This window comes from Colobus angolensis, unplaced genomic scaffold, assembly GCF_000951035.1.
Source record: "Colobus angolensis palliatus isolate OR3802 unplaced genomic scaffold, Cang.pa_1.0 Scaffold8, whole genome shotgun sequence".
Classification (NCBI taxonomy): Eukaryota; Metazoa; Chordata; class Mammalia; order Primates; family Cercopithecidae; genus Colobus; species Colobus angolensis.
This window is the reverse complement of record NW_012121820.1, coordinates 17,529,518-17,549,714: the sequence shown is the minus strand read 5'-3', so window position 1 is coordinate 17,549,714 and position 20,197 is coordinate 17,529,518. Positions and strand designations below refer to the sequence as shown.

Here is a 20,197-nt window from a genome sequence, read left to right as displayed (position 1 = left end):
CTGGGCAACAGAGCAACTCTCTCTCTCTCTCTGTCTCTCTCTCCAGTGTCTCTCGATCTGTTGCCCAGGCTGGAGTTCAGTGTCAATATCAGGGCTCACTGCAGCCTCTAACTCCTGGGCTCAAGTGATCCTCTTGCCTTGGCCTCCTGAAGTGCTGGGATTACAGACTTGACTGTGCCCAGCAGAGACCCTATCTCTTTAAAAAAATATTTTTAAGGCCAGGCATGGTGGCTCATGCCTGTAATCCCAGCACTTTGGGAGGCCAATGCGGTTGGATCACCTGAGGTCAGTAGTTCAGTGGCCAACATGGCAAAACCCCATCTCTACTGAAAAATACAAAAATTAGCTGGGTGCAGTGGCAGGCGCCTGTAATCCCAGCTACTCAGGAGACTAAGGCAGGAGAATCACTTGAACCTGGGAGGCGGAGGTTGCAATGAGCCAAGATCGCGCCATTGCACTCCAGCCTGGGAGACAAAGCAAGACTCTGTCTCAAAATATACATATAATTTTTTAAAAAAATAAACCAAGATCCTGGGCTGGTCTTGGGGGTGACAGCAGGTAGGACAGGAACATGAGAATGGCACAGAAGGGCGTTTAGCAGGGAGATTCAACAAAATTTGGAGACTGAGTGTTGCTCAAGGGGAGAGAGTTAGGAGGGTGATGTGGGCTTGGGGGCCCTGTGGACCAGTGTTGAGGTGAATCCTGGCAAAGCCTGGGTCAGTGTCCCCAGGTGGAGCCCTCAGGGACCTCTTCAGCTTCGTGAGACTTAGAGCAGCTGCCTGGTGAGGCCTCCAGGGTCCTGCGTCTCTTCCCCTTGTAGAGCCTCAGTTTTCTCCTATGTAAAGCGGAGGTGATGCTAGTGCTGCCTCAAGTGTTATGGGGAAGGTCGGAGGAGAGCGTGTCAAGGGCAGGTTCTCCACGGTGCCTGGCATGTAGGAAGTGCTTGGTGACTGGAGGCTGTTCTGGTTACCACGGTCCAGGGGCAGAGATGGGTGAGAGAGCTGGCACTGGAGCTCCAGATCCCCGCCTGGGCAGCTGTGTGAGGACCTGGAGTGTTGCCTGGAGAAGAGAGGGGCCTGGCTTCCTGCCTTTCCATCTCTGTTGGAGGAGGCAGGGTCTGGGTCTGGCACTCACAGGAAAAGCTCCAGGGAAGGAGATCCCAGCTTAGGCTAGGAAAACCTTTTGGATACAAAGAATTCTCTGCAGATGGGCTAGCTTGGGTGGTAAGTAGCGATCTCCTCATCACTGAGAGTGTTCAAGCAGCAGCTGCACCATAGCTTGGCAGAGTCTGTAGAGGATTTGTGATTCAGCTGAGGATCTGGAAGGTCCTTTCCAACCCAGAGAGAGTGTGATTTCAGGTCCTTCCTTCTCTGAACCTTGGTTTCCTCATCTGTAATACAAGGATAGCAGCAGCCCCCATCTTAGAGTTGATTGCAAAGTTTAAGTGAAATCATCCAAATAAAGTGCTTAACCCAGATTTGGCACATTGCAAGCGCTCAGCGAATGGTGGCTATTATTACTGTGGTCGTTGCGCTAGATTCCTGCGAGTGTCACTCCCATCTGAGAGCCTCAGGCACCTCTGCTCATCAGGGTGCTCCTGCCTGCCTGCCCTTCGGGACCCACTTTCTGCCCTTCTCATTGCCACAGTCTCTGTCTCCAGCTCCCCCTTCAACCTCCCTGAGAGGTGGTAGGATTTCCAGACCCTTCTGGGCCCCTTTTAGCTCCCACTTGAGCAAGAGTTGGCAGGTTGGGGCGGCGGATGCCATCCGCCTCCCATATGCTTCCTGCTATTTAGAGGAAAACTCTCCCCGCGTTCCTCCAACCACACGGGCTGACATTTCCAGACAGACGCTGGAATCAGCTCTTCGGGGGATTGGCAGATAAATTTGGCCCAGGCTTTTGGGAAAATCTTCAGCCTTACTGGGGAAGCAGAGCCCAGGCTCAACGACTTCCGTCCACCCTGCTACTCCTCGGGCCTGGTCCTCTGGGGGGCTGGAGCACTGTTCTACAGCTTTGCTGATTAGGGTAAGTCTTACCAGCCCAGCCGTCCCCCAGGAGAGCCCCGCTCTGCCGGGAAGTTGCTGCTTTCAGCCTTTCACTCAGAGGCAGCAGGAGTTGCAAGGAGAAGCTCCTCCCCCCATGCCAAGACACCTGGGTGTTACCCTACTCAACCTGGCAGAGGAGCAGATTTGGGACGATAGATAGCCAAGCTCCGGACCACTTCCTTCCTCTGTGATTTCAGGCGACTCCACCTCTCTGAGCCTCTTTTTCTTCATCTGTAAAATGGGGATACTAGTAGGATCTGTCTGATTAAAAGCCTTAGGAAGGATGGTGCCTGGCACATGCTAAATGCACGACAAATACTAGCCACTACTGTTATCATCATCCTTGTTACCATTATTATTTGGGCTAGAACAGCACCTAGCACTTAATATGGGCTCAGTAAATGTTAATGTTTTTCCCCTTCACCTTTCCTCCTCCTCCTTGAGTCTCCTGTGGCTACTCAAGGAACACCAGGGCATTTCAGACTTAGCTCAGATTGGTATAACCAGTGGCAGAAATGCAAGAATAAGGACAGGAAGAGGCTGCCACATCCAGGGTAGAATGTATACACCAGTCCCCCCATACACACACGCACACACACATGCACACACATGCACACATGCCCACACGCACCTGGGTCCCTAAATCTCATTCATCCCATCCAAGTCTGGAGTTCCCCTCTGCTTGGTTTTGATGGGCGAAAGGGACGAGGAAGGCCCAGCAAGGCCTGGGCTCTCTACAGGCCTGGCTGGAGGCAGAATCCAGGAGACGCTTGGGTGTCAGCCACAGTAGGAGGGTTCCGGGAAGCTGGAGTAGTTCTATTTGGCTGGAGTAGAAAGTGGGTGGTGGGAAGGCGTGGGAAGCAAGTTTGAGCTTCATTCAGCACCTCCTGAGTGAGCCCAAGTACCGGGCCTCGCGCCAGGGACTGGGGAAATGGTTGGAAAAGATGGGCACACTTCCTGCCCTCAACAAGCTCTGGTTCTGGGACGGGGAGGCAATGGCAAACGTGCCAGCTGTAAGCTAGCGACACTCTGGGTGACACTCAAATAGCCCCAGGTGCCGAGAGAGGGGACCACAGGACTGTGGTAGTGGGTACTTGCTGCAGACAGGGTGGTCAGAGAGGGCCTCTTTGTCCTCTCAAGCACACACTGGAGCTGGCCCTGCCAATGCTGGGTGGGTCAATCGGCAGGAGGCAGAGGGAGCAGCGAGAACAAAGGTTGGGAAGGTGGCTGGAGCCAGACCCTGGAGGCGTCAAGGGCCAGGCCCATGAGAGATGCTCTTGAGAAAGATTATTCTGGTGGTGGGTGCAGGACCCTGTCGGGGAGAAGAGATGGAACCAGGAGACCTGTCTGCAGAGATGGCTTGAGCATCTGCCGTGCATGCTTTTGGGGCAGTTGGGGGGTATTCTGGACCAGGGAGAAGTGGATGAGCAGAGAGCATCTCACAGGGTCAGGCTCGGAGCCGAATCCTGGGACTCGAGGCACATATGTTTTGAAAGGAGGATCTGGGCCTGCGTGTAGCTGGGGTGGGGTCAGGTAAGAGAGAAGATATCAGGGAAACTTAGACTCAGACCTCAGGGTAGTCAGGAAGAGTTTTAGAGGAGAGCCCAGTGCTGGTTGTGGGGAGGGGCTTCCCGGCAGCCCTGGCTGCTTTTGGGAATGACAGCACACAGGTACAGTGAGCACAGGCTTCGGCATTCGACCCAGCGGCCAATTCCAGATCTGCTTCCTTGCTCTGTGACTCTGGGAAAATCACTTGACCTCCCTAAGCCTTGCCTGTTATAATAATACCAAATCAGTTGAAATTGCATTTGGCTGCATGTAGCAAAACAAGTAACATTTGTGTAAATACCCAGAAGATTATTCTTCTCATGTAACAGGAATCTCAGGGCCATGGTTCACACTTGTAATCCCAGCACTTTGGGAGGCCACAGTGGGAGAATCACTTGAGGTCAGGAATTTGAGACCAGCCTAGGCAACATAGTAAGACTCTGTCTCCATTGAAAATTTTAACAACTAGCCAAGCATGGTGGCAGGCACCTGTAGTTTCACCTGCTCAGGGGCTGTGGTGAGAGAATCATGTGAACCCAGGAGTTCAAGGATACAGCAAGCTGTGATCATGCCACTGCATTCCAACCTGGGCAACATAGCAAGACCTCATCTCTACAAAAAATAAAAATTAGACTAGCCTGGGCAACATGGCAAAACCCTACCTCTACCAAAACTACAAAAATAAATAAATAAATAAACAGGGGTGGTGGTGTGTGCCTGTAGTCCCAGCTACTTGGGGGGCTGAAATGGAAGGATCACTTGAGCCCAGGAGGTCCAGGCTGCGGTGAGCTGAGATTGCACCACTGTACTCCAGCCTAGGTGACAAAGTGAGACCCTGTCTCAAAAAAAGTAAAAGTAATTTTTAAAATAATAATTAGCCAGGCATGGTGGTGCATTCCTGTAGTCCAAGCTACTTGGGAGGCTGAGGCAGAAGGATCACTTGAGCCCAAGAATTCGAGGTTACAGTAAGTTATGATCATGCCACTACACTCCAGCCTGGATGAGAGAGCAAGACCCTGTCTGTATTAAAGGAGAGAGAGAGAATCTCAGAGGTAGGCAGGCAAGCCAGGGCCAGTGCAGTGATTCAAGTGAAACATCCAGGGCCCAGGCCTCTGACATCCTTAACGTGCATCTTTCATTCTCATGGCTACAAAATGGCTTCTCTGCTATGTGCTGCATCTGAATTCCAGGCAGGAAAAGGAGAGTAAAGCCTGCATGCTTCGTGAGTTTCCTTTTCTTACCAGGAAAACAAAGATTTCCCGGGAGCCCCACTTAGTGGATTTTTGCATCCATCTCTTTTGCCAGATTTGATCACATGGACACCCTAGCTGCAAGGGAAGCTGATGAAGTGAATATTTCTAACTGGGCCCTTCAGTTAGGAAAAAGGGAAGAATAGCTAGCAGGATAGCTAGCATGATCCACCTTAAAGTACCCACCTCACAGGGAAGGATTGTGAGATATTTAATGTATGTAAAATAATCAGAAACCTTTCAATAAATGGTGACTGCCTTTATTCTACTACTCTACCTACATGTATTCATTCATTCATTCATTCATTCATGCAGCAAGCAAGCAAGCAAGCACGCAAGCATATATTATGTTCTGGGCACTGAGCACAGTACTGGGCATGACAGTGACAGTCCCTGCCCCTTTGGCACTCACAACAGATAGGGAAGATGGGCAAGGAAACAAATTCACTCACTTCAATCAGTGTCAAAACAGAGGATTTATTTTTGTCTGTGTTTTCTTACCACTGTGGTTTCTCCACCTAAAGCAATGGCTGGGACACACTAGGCACAAAATAAATAGTTATTGAATGAATGAGATAGTTCAAGAAACACCCGCTAGGGGCCTAGTATGTACAAGACTCTGGATTGGTTAGAGAAAGTGGGTGACACATCATCCCTCACTTCAGAAGAAGCAGAGAAAGAAAGTCACTTTATGGTGGACATTGAGAAGGGTGCTGGGAACCTAGCAGTGAACAAGAATGTGACTCCTGCCTTCATTGAGCCCCCAGTCTGGGGGCAGAGGCACTGGAGGAGTCTAGAGTCCTGAAAACATTCTGTTCAGGTGTCCTGGGGTAAGTCCCTTCCCTCCCTGGGCTTCCAGATGGGTCCTGGTGGGGCTATCACTGATGTTGGTGATGATGGTGGGTGTTTCATAAGCCCTGCCCCCCTGTATGTGTAGGAGGCTGACGCAGAACTGGGATGGGGACGTCTCCTTGCCATGTTAGGAAAAAAGACACCTGTGGCAGGGATGGGAGTGGGCTGCATCTGAGCCCCTTGGAATCTCATGGGGTCCCAGGAGAGCAAAGAATCTGGGCCTTGCTTCCATCCTTGCCCACCCCAGTATCTGAGTCTGGCAGCTTGTTGACCGCTGGCCAGCTGGGCATGGAGCATCCAGCACTGGATGTTGGCAAGCAGTGAATGGGCTGTGCTGAGTACCTTGAGGTGAGAAGTGAGGATGATTGTAATTATGGGAGATCTGGAGGTGGAGAAGCAGCCCGGAATTTGAGGGCAGAGATCTGGTTTTGTCACTTGTTTGGCTGTGTGACCTTTGAGAGATTTCTTGGCCCATAGAAATATTGGTTTTCTTTTTCTTTTTCTGAGATAGAGTCTTGCTCTCTGTCCCAGACTGGAATGCAGTGAGGCAATCATAGCTCACTGCAGCCTTGAATACCTGGACTCAAAGAATCCTGCTGCCTTAGCCTTCTGAGTAGTGTCACTGTGCCTGGGGGGTTGGGGGGGTGGGGTAGAGACTGAGTCCTGCTTTGTTTTCCAAGCTAGTCTCAAACTTTTGGTCTCGAATGATCGTCCTGCCTGCCTTGGCTTAGTTTTCTTTTTCTTTCTTCTTTTTTTTTTTTTTTTTTTTTGAGACAAAATCTCACTATGTCACCCAGGCTGTAGTGCAATGGCGTGATCTCAGCTCACTGCAACCTCTGCCTCTTGGGTTCAAGCGATTCTTCTGCCTCAGCCTTCTGAGTAGCTGGGACTATATTCGGGCACCACCACGCCCGGCTAACTTTTGTATTTTTAGTAGAAATGGGGTTTTACCATGTTGATCAGGCTGGTCTCAAACTCCTGACCTCAAACCATCCACCCACTTCAGTCTCCCAAAGTGCTGGGATTACAGGCATGAGCCACTGTGCCTAGCTGACTTGGTTTTCTTATCAGCAAAATGAGTATAATTGTCCTTGCATTGTCTACCCCTCAATATCTTGACCTAGCAGATAGTAGACACTCAACATGATAGTGATCATCATTGCTATCATTACATTGTCCTTGTTGGGAAGGGGGAATGTTTACTAAGCTGTTTACTAAGCCCTTATTATATGCCACACTTGTTGCTGGTCACACCATTTCAATGCCCCACAACTCTGAGGAGGTGGCCTTCTTCCCATGTATCAGAGGACACTGGTATTCTGTTGTGCCCCATCTTCCCCTTTGGCTGCTTTAGAAGGACTGAGTTGCTGGCTCTGCTGGGGTCTCCACTGAACTGAAGTCCTGAGGGTCCTTAAAAAAGGGCTCAAGGCAGCTCAAGCTGTTTACTTTGAGACCATGTGGGCAGCCAGTGATATCAGAGAGGTGGTCAGGGCAGAAATAAATCTAGCCCTCATCAAATGGGCAAGGAGCCAATAAAAGATGACCTCAGGGATGAGTGATGGAGTGGGACAGGCTGAAGGATCAGAAGTGTTTCTCCTTGTTCACTGTCTTGAGAGCAGGGCAACAAGCCCAGCCCTTGAGATGAGGTGACATTGGGCTTGTCCCTTGCTGCTGCACTTGGCTGTGACACTGTATCCAGTGACCGTCCCTGCTTGGGTCTGAAATGAAGCCAGTAGGTAAAAAAAGGGAAGGTTTGGGAGGCTCTCTTGGCCTAGGAAGGTGGGTTTTCCTAGTCAAGAACCTCCAGAAAGCCTTCCTGAGCTACCCCAATCCAAGGAACTTCACGGGGTGAGAAACGCACAGGAAAACTGGCCTCTGGAATGAAAGAGATGCAAATAGAAATAGACCTGAATAGCTTCTCAGGGCCTTACTAATTGTGGGACAGGCACCTAGCTAGGAAAAAAAAAAAGAAAAGAAAAAAAGAAATTTTCATTGCCACCTCAGAGTAGGGGAAGGGAATTTTGACACTTTGACCTTTGAGCTGTGCTGTTCGGGGTGCGGGACACTCGTTTGCCTCTGTCCTTGGTGCTGATGTCAGGGGTGTTGTCCGTGGTGCTGAAGATAGAGAGGGTAGGGATTTGGCCTGGTCCTGACGCCTGGGGGTGCTACCCTCGGTTCTGTCTTCAGAGAACTTTCATGTATCATTTCCAGGACTGTGGTTTTCTGGGGACCCAACTGGGAGGTCAGAAGCTTTGACCCTGGCATTGTGCAAATCTGAGCAATATTTGAGGTAGGATTTGAGCCTCTGTTACAATCTACCAGGCACCCTTTTAATAACTTTGGATGTATTATGCCATTTATTTTTAAGCAGCAACCTACTAGGGGAGGTACTAATATTTATTCCCATGTTAGAGGTGAGCAAACTGAAGGTTAGAGAAGTTGAGTTTCTAGCCTCAGTTTCCTCAGTCATAATAGGAAGGTCATTGGTAGTGTAACACAAACTAATGAGTGGGGCAGAGCTTTGTAAACCGATGCATAGATGTGGTGGCATTAGTCTTACACACAGAGGAAAGCACGAGTGAATTGTCAAACGCAGATACTCTTGGAATCTCATAGAACTTCCTGCAAGGTCTGAGGTTTGAGCCCAGAAAGGAAACGAGGAGGTCGGGGTGGTGGTGTGGAGGGCTCAGAGATTGTGTAGAAAAGAAGAAAGTGCCCATTTACTGTGCCTCTACTGTGTGCCAGGACCTGCACTGGGCACCTGACAAACCTGGTCATTCTACCTGCATAACCACACTGGTGAAGAGCAACTAGTTTCATTTTACAGATATGGAAGTGGAAGGGGGTTACTTAGCTAGGAGGTTGTGTTGAGAAAGGCCTGGAGAACTGGAGACTTGAGTATCTAATCCTGAGTGTCATCTGGTCCAGCCCAGAAAAAGGGTGTGACCTGCTGGGAGCATGCTGAGTTGGCTGCAGGACTCAGGCTGGGTTTGGCTTCCTTTGGTGTCTTTCCTCTCCTAGGAATATGGCACCACCACCCTCCCCTCACCACTAGCTCCAGGAAGATGAGGAAATGCTGTTGTGTCACAAACAGGGGCTGTGTGTCAGAGATCCAAGATTCAAATCCTGGATCTGCTAACTGTGAGCTGTGTGGCCTCAAACAAGTCATCATCCCTCTCTGGGCCTCAGTTTTTCCACCTCTAGCTTAGCAGAAGAGCACTATAATCACTGCCCTGTGGATGGTTTTCAGGATCAGAAGAGACAGTCGGTTGAAAAGGGCTGGCAGGGAGTTCTTAGTAGTAGAAATAAGAGCCAGAGGAGGGAAAGACCGCCCCCCACACAAACCCCAGGAAGCACAGCAAGAAGCAAAAGCACAAAAGGGCTTAGAACTGCTGCCATGAGCCACCAATGCCATTTCTCAGCAGGACTAGCAGGCATGGCTGGGGCAGCACCTGGCAGCCCCAGCTGACAGACATTCCTTCGGGCAGGCAGTCTCAAGCCCCAGAGCCAAGCATCCCTGTGGGGGGTCAGTGGCTGGGCCAACTCTGGCTGTTCCTCCACCAGCCTCCCTAATGGCTCCAAGCTGCATACGCCTCATGGGGCTGCTGTCATGCCTAATTAGGCCGTCCTCAGCCACCCTGTCTCCAGGGCCCTGTTATGGCCATCTAAGGCTCTGGACATGATTATGGTGGCTGCCCTTCACAGCTGTTTGGCTCTTGGGAGGAGGTGGCCACCTGCTCTCATGATCACCTATGGCCTAAGAGATCTGCCTCTCTACTTCAGCCCAGGAGGCTTAGCTCTGGAGCTCTGGGCCCAGAGATCTAGCTGCACCCTCCCCACACACCCTACCCTGGCTCCAAAGCCTGGCACTAAAGCAGAGTGAAGAAGAAAAGGAGAAAAAGATGGCAGGAGTGATAGGGAGAACAGGAGGGAAAGGAAGGCAGGGGCCTCGGCACCACCAGCCAGCCTCCTCAGCGGAGGCTGGGATCACTTAGGAGACAAAACCTGCCTCATCCACACTCTCCTCTGAACCTTTCAGCAGCCCATGCAGCCAGCAGGACACAGAACCAGAAAGCAAGCAAGCGTGACACATTGTCTGAGGTGAGAGCTTAGTGTGGGGCCAGGGTCAGAGGTCATTCTGGGGCTCAAATCATAGGGGAGTTCCTTGCATAGCAAGGTTAGAAGTTGGGGCGTTGATCTCATGTTCAGCACCTGTGAGCACAGAGCAAGTATGTTTGCTGAAGGAAGGAAGGTAGAGAGGGAGGAGGGGAAAAATGGAGAAAAGGAGGAAGGAAGGGAGGAAGGGAAGGAGGGAGAAACAAAGAAGGAAAAGATGGAGGGAAGAAGGAAGAGAAGAAAAGAGAGAGAGAGGGAGGGAGGGAGGGAGGGAGGAAAGAAAGAAGGAAATACTAAAAGTCATTCCATGTAGAGGGAACTCACAAACCCAAACCCAGAGGTAATGTTTGAACGGTTTTCTTTTTGGGTCGGGGGAGGGGGAGACAGGGTCTCACTCTGTCACCCAGACTGGAGTGCAGTGGCGCAATCATAGCTCACTACAGCCTCGACCTCCCAGGCTCAAGTGATCCTCCCTCCTCAGCCTCCCAAGTAGCTGGGGGACTATAGGTGTGTGCCACCACACCCAGCTAATTTTTTGATTTGTTGTAGGGACGAAGTCTCACTGTGTTGCCAGGGCTGGTCTCAAACTCCTGGGCTCAAGTGATCCTCCCGCTCAGCCTGAATGATTTTCTTACATAAATTATATCATAATCAATTAATATCTTTGCATTTTTCTTTTTTCACTTATTTTTGAGATGTGTATAAGTGCAGCTGTAGCTCGTTCATTTCTTCTGCCGGATAGTATTCCATCGTATGCTTATACCACACCCTCCTGCTGGTGGATGTTTCAGTGGTTCTGGCTCTCCACCATGAAGATCTCTGTGAATGTGCATTAGTATTTCCCTGGAAGCAGGATTTTCTGTGTTAATAAACACTGCCAAATTGCCCTCCAAGGTAATGATGCCACGTTGCACTCCTGTTAGTGATATATCTGAGTCCTCATTTCCTCAGCACCTCAGCATCAGTTGATTCATCACTCTTTAATTTTGCCAATCTGCTGGGAGAAAATATCCCATTTTCATCGGCGTCGCCTGTTAGAGAAGCTGAGTGTCTCATGATGTGTTTAGTGGTCATCTGAATTTTTCTCTTCTGCAAAATGCCCGTTCATATACTTGCCCAGTTTTTTATGGGTCACATCTTTTTCTTATTAATTTGTGAAAGAGGTTTATATATGTGAATATTAATCCTTGTTATGTTTGTTGCAAATATTTTCTCCAAGTTGTGTTGCTTGTCTTTTAACTTTATGTCTTCTTCATTCAGAAGTTTAAACTTTGGGGGTAGGAAAGTTTATTTTCGCCTTCACTTGCTTTTATTTCTTTGCAACTTCTTTTAAGAAGGCCTTCCCCACCCGAGGTCATAAAGATATTCTAGGTCTCTTCTAAGTATTTTCATTTTATTTCCTTTTGTTTCATATTGTGATCTTTAATCAAGTTTAGGTCTTTTATCTTTGCATGCGGTGAGAAATGGGGATCTAATTTCATTTTTCTATAGCTGGCCTATTGTCCCAGCAGCATCAATTGAACGCCTTGTCCTTTTCTCACTGATTTGAAATATCATCCCTATTTTATGTTTAAGTGCCCATGTATTTATGGATCTGTTTCTGGGAACTCTGTTCTACAGTCTCATTGATCTCTTTGTCTATCTCTTTGTCTATTTCAGTTCTACACTAATCACTGTATCTCATTGTTTTTCAACAGGGACATCTTGGCATTTGGGGTACAACAATCCTTCCTTGGGTGGGACTGTCTTGTTCATTATAGGTTCTTGAGCACCCGTCATCCAGTCCTTGGCACTCAGTAGAACCCTCCCCTGAGTCAGTGTTACGAAGAAAACTACCCCAACCATTTGCAAAGTCGCCCTAGGAGGGCAGTCCCTCGGCTGTTGAGAACTGCCACAGATAGCTGTATTATGTGGCTTGATATCCGGTAGGAAAAGCCTCCCTGTCCCCACTTCTTAATTCTTCTTTTGTATGTTCTCTTCCCACTCTGCTTTGCTGCCAGCGGTGGAATCCATAGCATGACACTGTCAGGCACCTCTGGAGATGGGACTCCTATCAGTCAAGGCAGCCCACTCCTTTGTGTGTGTCTGATTATTAGAAAGTGCTGTCTTACACTGAGCTGAAGTTGGCCTCCGTGTGGCCCACTTCCTCCCCAGCTCCTGGAGCCCCCAGAATACATTTCCCTCTCCCGTGGCCCACCCTTCATTGACTTCAGAGAGCAGACATTTCCCCTCCACCTCGGCTCTTTTCTCCAGACTCCCAAACTCAATAACCCTGGTTCCCTCTGATGTGCATCAAAGACTTGGCTTAGTGGCAGGCAGCATGGTGTGTTTGAGCTTGAGTCAGACACATTGAGTTAGAATTCCTGCTCACTTACCTGTTAGCTGTGTGACTCTGGGAAAGGCAGTTAACCTCTCTGTGCCTCATTTGTTAAATGGGGGTAGTAGACCCTCTACCTCAGAGGGTTGATGAGAGATGTAAATGATTCAGAGCATAAGGCCTGAGCCTGGTGCAGGTGCCCAGGAAGTGATAACTGTTCACATTTTTCCTGCGATTATTACTCCTTCGTGATGCTCGTGGTCACTGTTCCATGCCTACCCATCAGGAGAGGTGTCCAGAGCTGAAAGCGGCACCCAGATGGGCTCTGGCCAGGACAAAGACCACCATTGCATCCTCTGCCTGAGAAACTAAGATGACAGGGTTTGCTGTGGTGCTGGTTGTGGGAATGACAAAGAGGAGTCAGGGCCAAGTCCAGGGTTTTGGTCTGATCCATTGTGAGGGTGGCGCTCCCATCAGTGGGAAGGAGAAGGCCGGGAAGAGCAGGTTTGCAGGGTTGGGAGTTCAGGTTTAGACATGTCAAGTTGGTGATTCCTGTTAGATATCCAAGTGGAGATGCTGAATTGAAAATTGGATGTATGAGTCTAGGGTTTGGGAGGAGGGAGGATTCCAGGCTTGGTGTATCAATGTAGGGGTCATCAGACCTTCGCAGACCTTTTCCTCTGCTATTGCATAGATGTAGTTTTATTTTGAGAGGTAAGAAAGCACAGTGGTTAAGAAGGCTTGTTCTGGAGTCAGGTGGTTCAAGTCCCAGCTCTGGTTCTTTCTCACTGTGTGTCTCTGGGACAAGTTACTTACTTTCCCTGTACCTCTGCTTTTCCATCCACAAAATGGGTAACAGTAATGCCCATCTCTCCCTTAGAGAGGTGGTGGGGATTACAGGAGATAATGAGTGATGCCAAGTCACGGGCTTACCTAAGACCTGTTGCACGCTAAGCACTCTCTATATGAACTCTAGTAATTATCATTTTTAGCTATGAATCTAAGCTATGAAGGTTTCCTGAATGATTCTTTTGTTCCTTTTCTTCCTCTGTCTTTTTAAAAAAAATTCCCCTACGTAAATAAGAAAAATAAATAAGAGAACAGAAGAAAAGAAAAGACAGAACAAGATCATTCTAGGTTATACTTTATTAAAGGTAGGCTATAAATTTGCCTCTGAGCTTCCTAGTAGACAAAGAAAAAAAAATAAACAAGAAGTAGCATAATTCACTGTGCCCTTGAAAGGAAAATAAGTCAATTAATTGCTCAGGTGTGTGCAGAGTATCCATGTTCTCAGAGCCATTCATACAGTAAGTACAGTAACAACAGGGGCTGCTGCTATGACTCTAGTCCCCAAAGGCTCTGGGGTTCAGAGGGGCCATGACTGTGGTACTCTGGAGGCCATGAGACTAAAGCATGGGTGGTGGAGGTTGGGCTCCTGGCCTCCTAATGGGGGAAACAGCCAGGACCACACCTATCCTGCCGCATGGCAGCATGAGCTCCAGGCTGAAATAGGGGCAGAGAAGTGTGCAAACTGGACCAAGGGGCAGTGAATTTCAGCTGGGAGAAGACATCGCAGAGGACATCATATCTGGCATAGGACTTGAAAGCTGAGTAAGGCTCTGACTCCTGGAGATGACAGTGGAGGTCATGAGTTCCCCACCAGACCCAGCCTGAGAAAGTGTCGTCCACAGCCTGTTACAGATAAAGAGAGCTTAGAGATTCAAGTTCAGCTGCACTCCCATGATAGGAGAACTGAGGCCCAGAGAAGGCAGGGCTAAACCTGGAGTCACATAGAGAAGCAGGGACCTAGTAGCCTCAAACCCAAGCCTTCTGCCTCTCTGACCAAAGCTAGTACCCCCTCTTCACCCCCACTACAGCTTCTTCTCTGGGTTCTGACTCGCCTCCTGCAGGGTCATTAACCACCTACTGCCTGCCACGTGGTGTCCCCCTATATTTAACTCCCACGCTGTGACTTACAGAGGCCCAGAATAGCAATCCTGAGTAGGGGGGCATGCCTCTACTTTCCCCCCCTCTAGTCTAACTGAACTTCTGGTTACAGCTCCCTTCTGCAGGAGAGAGCAGAGTCCTGGATCCTGGGTCTGTGTTACTGCAAGAGGAGAACTAGCTTGTCCCTAAGTAAGACTTAGTATAAGGAGTGGACTACCCACTTGAGGAATCCTGGATACACACTAAGCCCTGACCCTGGCCCCAGACTGAGCCTTGATTCCTATCCACAGACTGAGCCTTGGTCCCTGCCCCTAGACTGAGCCTTGACTTTGATCACAGACTAAACCCTGACCCTGGTTCCAGACTGAGCCCTGATCCCTTCTCTAGGTTGAACCTTGACCCTGGCCCCATACTGGGACCTGACCTTGATCCAAGACTCAACTCTGACCTCTTCTTCAAACTGAGCCCTGACCTTGGCCCCAGACTAAGCTCTGAGCTCTGGCCTTGACCCAAATTGTTGGCAGCTGGGGACATGAATAGTTGGGAGTCCTTCTCCCCCTTTAACTGCTAGAAACTCAGCTGAGGGGCCCCACCCCCATTTAGGCCAATGACTCAGATTGTGCCCTGAGGGTTCTATCTCAGACCCTGGCCTTGGTTGCAGTGGCCTGGGGACCTATAGCCATGGGTGATAGACAGAACCATTCAGGCCGCCCACTCTGACCATGAACTCCTCTGCAACCCCAAACGGGCTGCCAGCACAGCTGAAAGCTCTCCCGCCCCTTCTCCTAATTTGCCTCCTCTCTAATTCTCCAGGCCATGCGATCTGTGGTGAGGGCTGAGATATTTATAAAATCTGTGTCCTTCATGATAAAACCAGCCCCAGGGACCAGGTTCAGAGCAGCTCTATTCATCCTCTAAAGCCCCAAAAACTTCAAACGCACCCACCACAGAGGGCCCTCATCACAGTCCCACCTGTCGCCAATTGAAGTCCCAGCCCCTGCATTTCGGAACTGCCTTCTCTCTTGTGCTCAACACTGTTCCCAGCAGCCACGAACCCTGGCTGGGTGGAAGAGGCTGGGGCGCTGGAGGCTGACGATAGCTCTGCTTCCTGACTGGGTGTCTCAGATGAGTCACTACCCAGCTCTGAGCTCTGGTTCCTTTGTTTTGCAAATGGAACAGCGCCCACCCTTCACCCCCCAGTCTACAGTGCTGGGGAGTGGGATTCCATGAGGTGCAAAGAGCTCAGCCCTGGGCCTGGCAGAGGAGCTGCTGGGTGTTAATGCCATCTGCAATGCAACCAGTAACACGTGGGCAAGTGGGCAGCACCTGCCATAGCTTTCCCATAGCCTGTCCCAGTGCCTGAAGGTGCACCATCAGGGTTGTCCAGAAGTCTCAGTTAAATCACAGGTCACCCTTGAGGGGAGGCGGCTTAAAGCTTGTCCTTTTGGAGGAATTGCAGAGGCTCCTGGGAGCATCCTTAAACTCACCCTGACTTCACTTGGTAGGCCTCAGGGCCTGGGTAATAGGCAAAGAGTGGCTTGGGGTCGTGTCCTGAACAGGGGAGGGTGGTCTGGTTCAGAGTGAGGCAGCGGGGATGGAAAGCCAGTGAGCTGGGAGGCAGGAGCTGTTGGAGCAAGAGCCAGGGAGCCAGGGGACCTCGGCTTCCAGCTCAGGTTCTAGAGACTGCCACTAGGAGGGAGACAGGAGAGGAGCAAGTGTGTCAGAGGAGATCTGGAATTCAGCTCAAATTCGTTGAGTCTCAGATGTCTGGCCAGCATGCAGGGGAGACAGCCAGGTGGGGTTAGAGCCTCAGGATTGCCTGTCATTCAGTCACTCATTTTTTTTGTTCTTGTTTTTTGGGGTATTTTTTGAGACAGAATCTCGCTATGTTGCCCAGGCTGGAGTGCAATGGCGTGATCTCGGCTCCCTGCAACCTCCACCTCTGGGTTCAAGCAATTCTCCTGCCTCAGCCTCTTGAGTAGCTGGAATTAACAGGCATGCACCACCACGCCCGGCTGATTTTTGTATTTTTAGTAGAGATGGGGTTTCACCATGTTGGTCAGGCTACTCTTGAACTCCTGACTTCGTGATCCGCCCGCCTCGGCCTCCCAAAGTGCTGGGATTACAGGTGTAAGCCACCGCACTTGGCCCATTCACTCATTTGTTTATGCATTCATTCATTTGACAGACATTTATTAATAAGCACCTACTATGTTTCAGGCACTGTATCAGGCCCCAGGCTATTGTACCAGATAGGACCCAACCTCAACTTTCCTAAGGTTCTCAGTCTGGTGGAAGAGATAGACAATAAGTAAAATAAATGAACAAATGCTGTGCTCCTGCGTGACATGGGAGTGAGGAAGGGGGTCAGGGAGGCATCTCTGAGGAGGTGACACTTGGGCTGAGCCCTGAATGAATCAAGGGAGAAGCCACAGGAGGGTCTGTGGCAGAGCATTCCTGGTAGAGGGAACAGCCAGTACGACGCTCTGAGGCAGGAAAGAGGAGGCCAGATGGGCTGAGGACTGGGAAAGGGAGGCTGGGGGTGGGGGAATGGGGGAGTAGGAATGGTTAGGAAGGAATCATGTGGCCTTCATGAGGGGTTTGGCTTTGGTCAAGAGCTCAGGTTGTGTGAGACTAGGGTGGGACTGGAGAACTGGGAGTCATTAGGGCAGAAGGGGTGGAAGGAGTGATTCAAATCCCAGGGGATGAGGTGCATGGGGAGGCGACTGAATGGGGACACAGACCTGACCGAGACCCTGAGCAAGACTGGAAGTGCCTCCTTAGCCTGGAGTGAGAGAGGCCTGGGTGAGAACCAACCCCTGCACTCCCTCGCCGTTTGACCTAGGGTCTCCTCTTTGCTGGGCCTCAGCTTCCTCATCTGGTAAATAATGAAATTGATCCCTGTCCCCCAGCTGCTAACTTATGAAGTACTGGGCTCCTGGGAGACGCTCCGGGGTCTGGAAACCCAGCCTACTCGGTGAGCTGGGGAGGATGGGCTGGCCTGGATTTCTGGACTTATTTCTCCTGAGGTGTCCACACCGAGCCCCTGGGGAGCACAGGTGTCCCAGCACAGCTTGTCCCAGCCCCAGCCCCTTTAGAGAGCTGAGGACCAAAGTGGGAAACTTTGGTCCCACTCTCCCCAAGTGAGAGGGGCTGACACTCTCACTTAGGAGGGAAGGAAAGGGAGGCTCCGCTTAGTCAGCACTCTGTGCCTGCACCCTTTGTGGCACTTTAGCTGTGTTGTCTTGGAATTAGACATAGATTGGGGTCTCCACTGTTCAGATGAGAAACTGAGGCTCAGAGAGGGAGGTGACCTGCCCAGAGTCGCACAGGGAGTGTGTGCATTCCAACCCTAGCCTGTGTCTCAGCCAGCCCTGGGGCAGCTGAGGAGAGGGCTCAGCGACTCATCCCTCACCTGCCCACAGTCTGCGCCCTGAGCCCTGCTGTACACACAGGGAGGTGACCTTCACTGGGCGCCCCCTCCCTCCTCCATGCCACACTGGCCTGCCTTCTATTTCTCAGAACCTGTGAATCTTTTTCCAGCCTCAAGGCCTTTGCAGATGCTGTACCCTGTGCCTGGAAAATTCTCTCTCTCCCTCTCTTTCACATACACACACATATCATCCTGTCAATTCCTACTCATCCTTCAGACTTTAGGTCAGACCTCACTTTGTCCCTGTGAAGTGCTCTCCTCAGCCCATCTACCCCATCTCCCAGGCTCCAGCGGCTGCTGTCACCGTTATCTGTCTGTGTGGTTAGATGTTTGTGATCTCCCTTCCCTGACACACTGGCTGGGGCCTATCACAGAACAGGACCTGCGGAAGCATTGGCTGGATGGGTGCTGGGGACGCTGCCCTGTGACTCTGCCCTGTGGGGGTGTGAGCTGCAGGGAGTACCCAGGAGCCCTGGCCCCACTGGGTGCTGCCCCATTCCCCATTCCCCATTCCTGAGGTGGACTCCATGGTCCCCATCTCCCCCAGAGCGTGACGTCAGTCATTAAGTGGCTTCTGCAGTGAGCCGGGGCTGCGTGGGCTGTGGTGCGTGTGTGTGCACGTGGCCCTGGGTATATGCACGTGTGCGCACGGGCCTCCGTGAGTAATTCCAGCGGTGCTTCCCCACGCTGTCGCCATGGAGAGGCCGCCCCCGCCTACCCAGCCCCAGGTGGCTGCCTCTGCCACCCTTTCCGGTCCCTCTCCCAGCCTCTCCATGACCCAGATTTGACCCGCCTTGCCTCCCACATTCACAGGCTCTGGCTTCTGGAAACTCAGGGTTCAGGGACCTCTCCCTGAGACACACCTCTCATTCAGGATGTGCTCCAGGTTCCAGCAGTGCTTGTGGAGGCCACGTGGAAAGAGAGGGGGCCCTGGCATGCCACTGCCTGGGTGGGCACCTGGCTCCTCCACCCAGATTGTGCAACCTGGGGATAAAAATGCCTCACTGGGAGATCAGAGGCTGTGCTGTGGCCCTCCAGGACCCTCCCTAGAGCTGCCGCTCCCCTCCTCTTTCAACCTCCCCGTCGTTCTCTCTGCTCCAGCCACACCAGCCTCCTTGCACCAGTCCCTTCACCCAACACACACACACCAGCTGCACGCCCATTCCACACTCACCATTCCTCTACCAGGAATGCCCTTTCCCCAGTTATCCACAAGACCCACCCATCACTTCTGCACAAATACTGCTTTTGCAGAAAGACTTTCCTAACCCTATCGCACTGTCTTCTGCATTTCTACTGCATTCTTCTTTACCTGCTCTAATTGGCTTCCAAGAAGATATTGTTACCTGACGTTATATTATATATTCATTTGTCTGTTACCTGTCTCCCCAACTAGAATATAGGGTCTATGGGGCAAGGACTTAGTCTTCTTTGCTGCTATATCCCAGAGCTTTGAGTGCCTGGCACATAGTAGGGGCTCAGTATCCAAATATCTGTTCAATGAATGCGTGAACCTAAAGCACTTAGCCCAGAGCCCAGCCCTCAATGGTCAGCAATGTAGCTATCACAGTCAGCACTGCCTTTTTGTTTTTTTGTTTGTTTGTTTTGAGATGGAGTCTTGCTCTGTCACCCAGGCTGGAGTGCAGTGGCGCAATCTTGGCTCACTGCAACCTCTGCGTCCCGGGTTCAAGTGATTCTCCTGCCTCAGCCTCCTGAGTTGCTGGGATTATAGGCACATGCCACCACACCTGGCTAATATTTGTATTTTTAGTAGAGACAGGGTTTCGGCATGTTGGCCAGGCTGGTCTCAAACTCCTGACCTCAGGTGATCCACCCGCCTTGGCCTCCCAAAGTCCTAGACTCGGCCAACACTGCCATTCTTGACCATGCTCAGAGCAGGAGTGTGGCAAACGTTAGTCTGTGCTGGACGGTCACACGTATTTGATCACTTGTGGCCCTCACGATCAAGTTCATGAGAGATGCAATTATTACTGGTCCCATTTTCTGGATAAGGGCATGAGGCTTTAAGAAGTCCCAGAAGTCCCTGCGACTGGCTGGGCTGATGAGATTGAGGCCCAGGCCTGCCTGGTCCCAGCCTCCAAGCCCACACCAGCTCTGAGGAGCCCACCTGCACACACAGCAATCTTGGGAGTCCCATTCAAACAACATCATGGCAGTGGGGACTCTCACCCACTGAGGAGGGAAGCACCACCTCCGGAAAGGCTGGAGCCCCAAGGTCTAGTCCGAGGTTGACATCCTCCTACTGGGTGACCTTGGGCCAGCATCTGCCCCTCAACACTGCAGAAGTGCAGTGAGTGGGGTTACTCAACCGGCCTGAGTCCTCTTCCAGGTCTGATGTTCCCACATCTAAGAGGATGATCATCCCAACGCCCTCATCCAGAACCCAGCACACACACGCCACACACACACACACACCGCACACACCCCCACACCCCACACACACACAACCCCCAAACACACACCACACACACCACACACACACACACCACATACACCACACACACACACCCACACAACACACACCACATACACCACACACACAACACACAACACACATTCACCACACAACACACATTCACCACACACACACCACATACACCACACACATACACACACACCACACACACACACCAACGCACACCACACACACCACACACACACCACGCAC

The 20,197-nt window shown here is 50.9% G+C and overlaps 1 protein-coding gene across 2 annotated transcripts in view; it reads left to right on the top strand.

The window, feature by feature from the left end:
- DLGAP4 (discs, large (Drosophila) homolog-associated protein 4) overlaps nucleotides 1-20,197 on the top strand; it is a 171,533-nt gene that overhangs the window by 9,360 nt on the left and 141,976 nt on the right. The window contains exon 1 of one of the 2 annotated variants that reach the window (XM_011929109.1): nucleotides 1,822-2,025. The exons of the other annotated variant lie outside the window; for it this stretch is intronic. The gene's annotated coding sequence lies outside the window, so the exon portion shown is untranslated. Of the gene's footprint in view, nucleotides 1-1,821; nucleotides 2,026-20,197 lie in introns of those variants that run through there. 2 annotated transcript variants of the gene reach the window in all.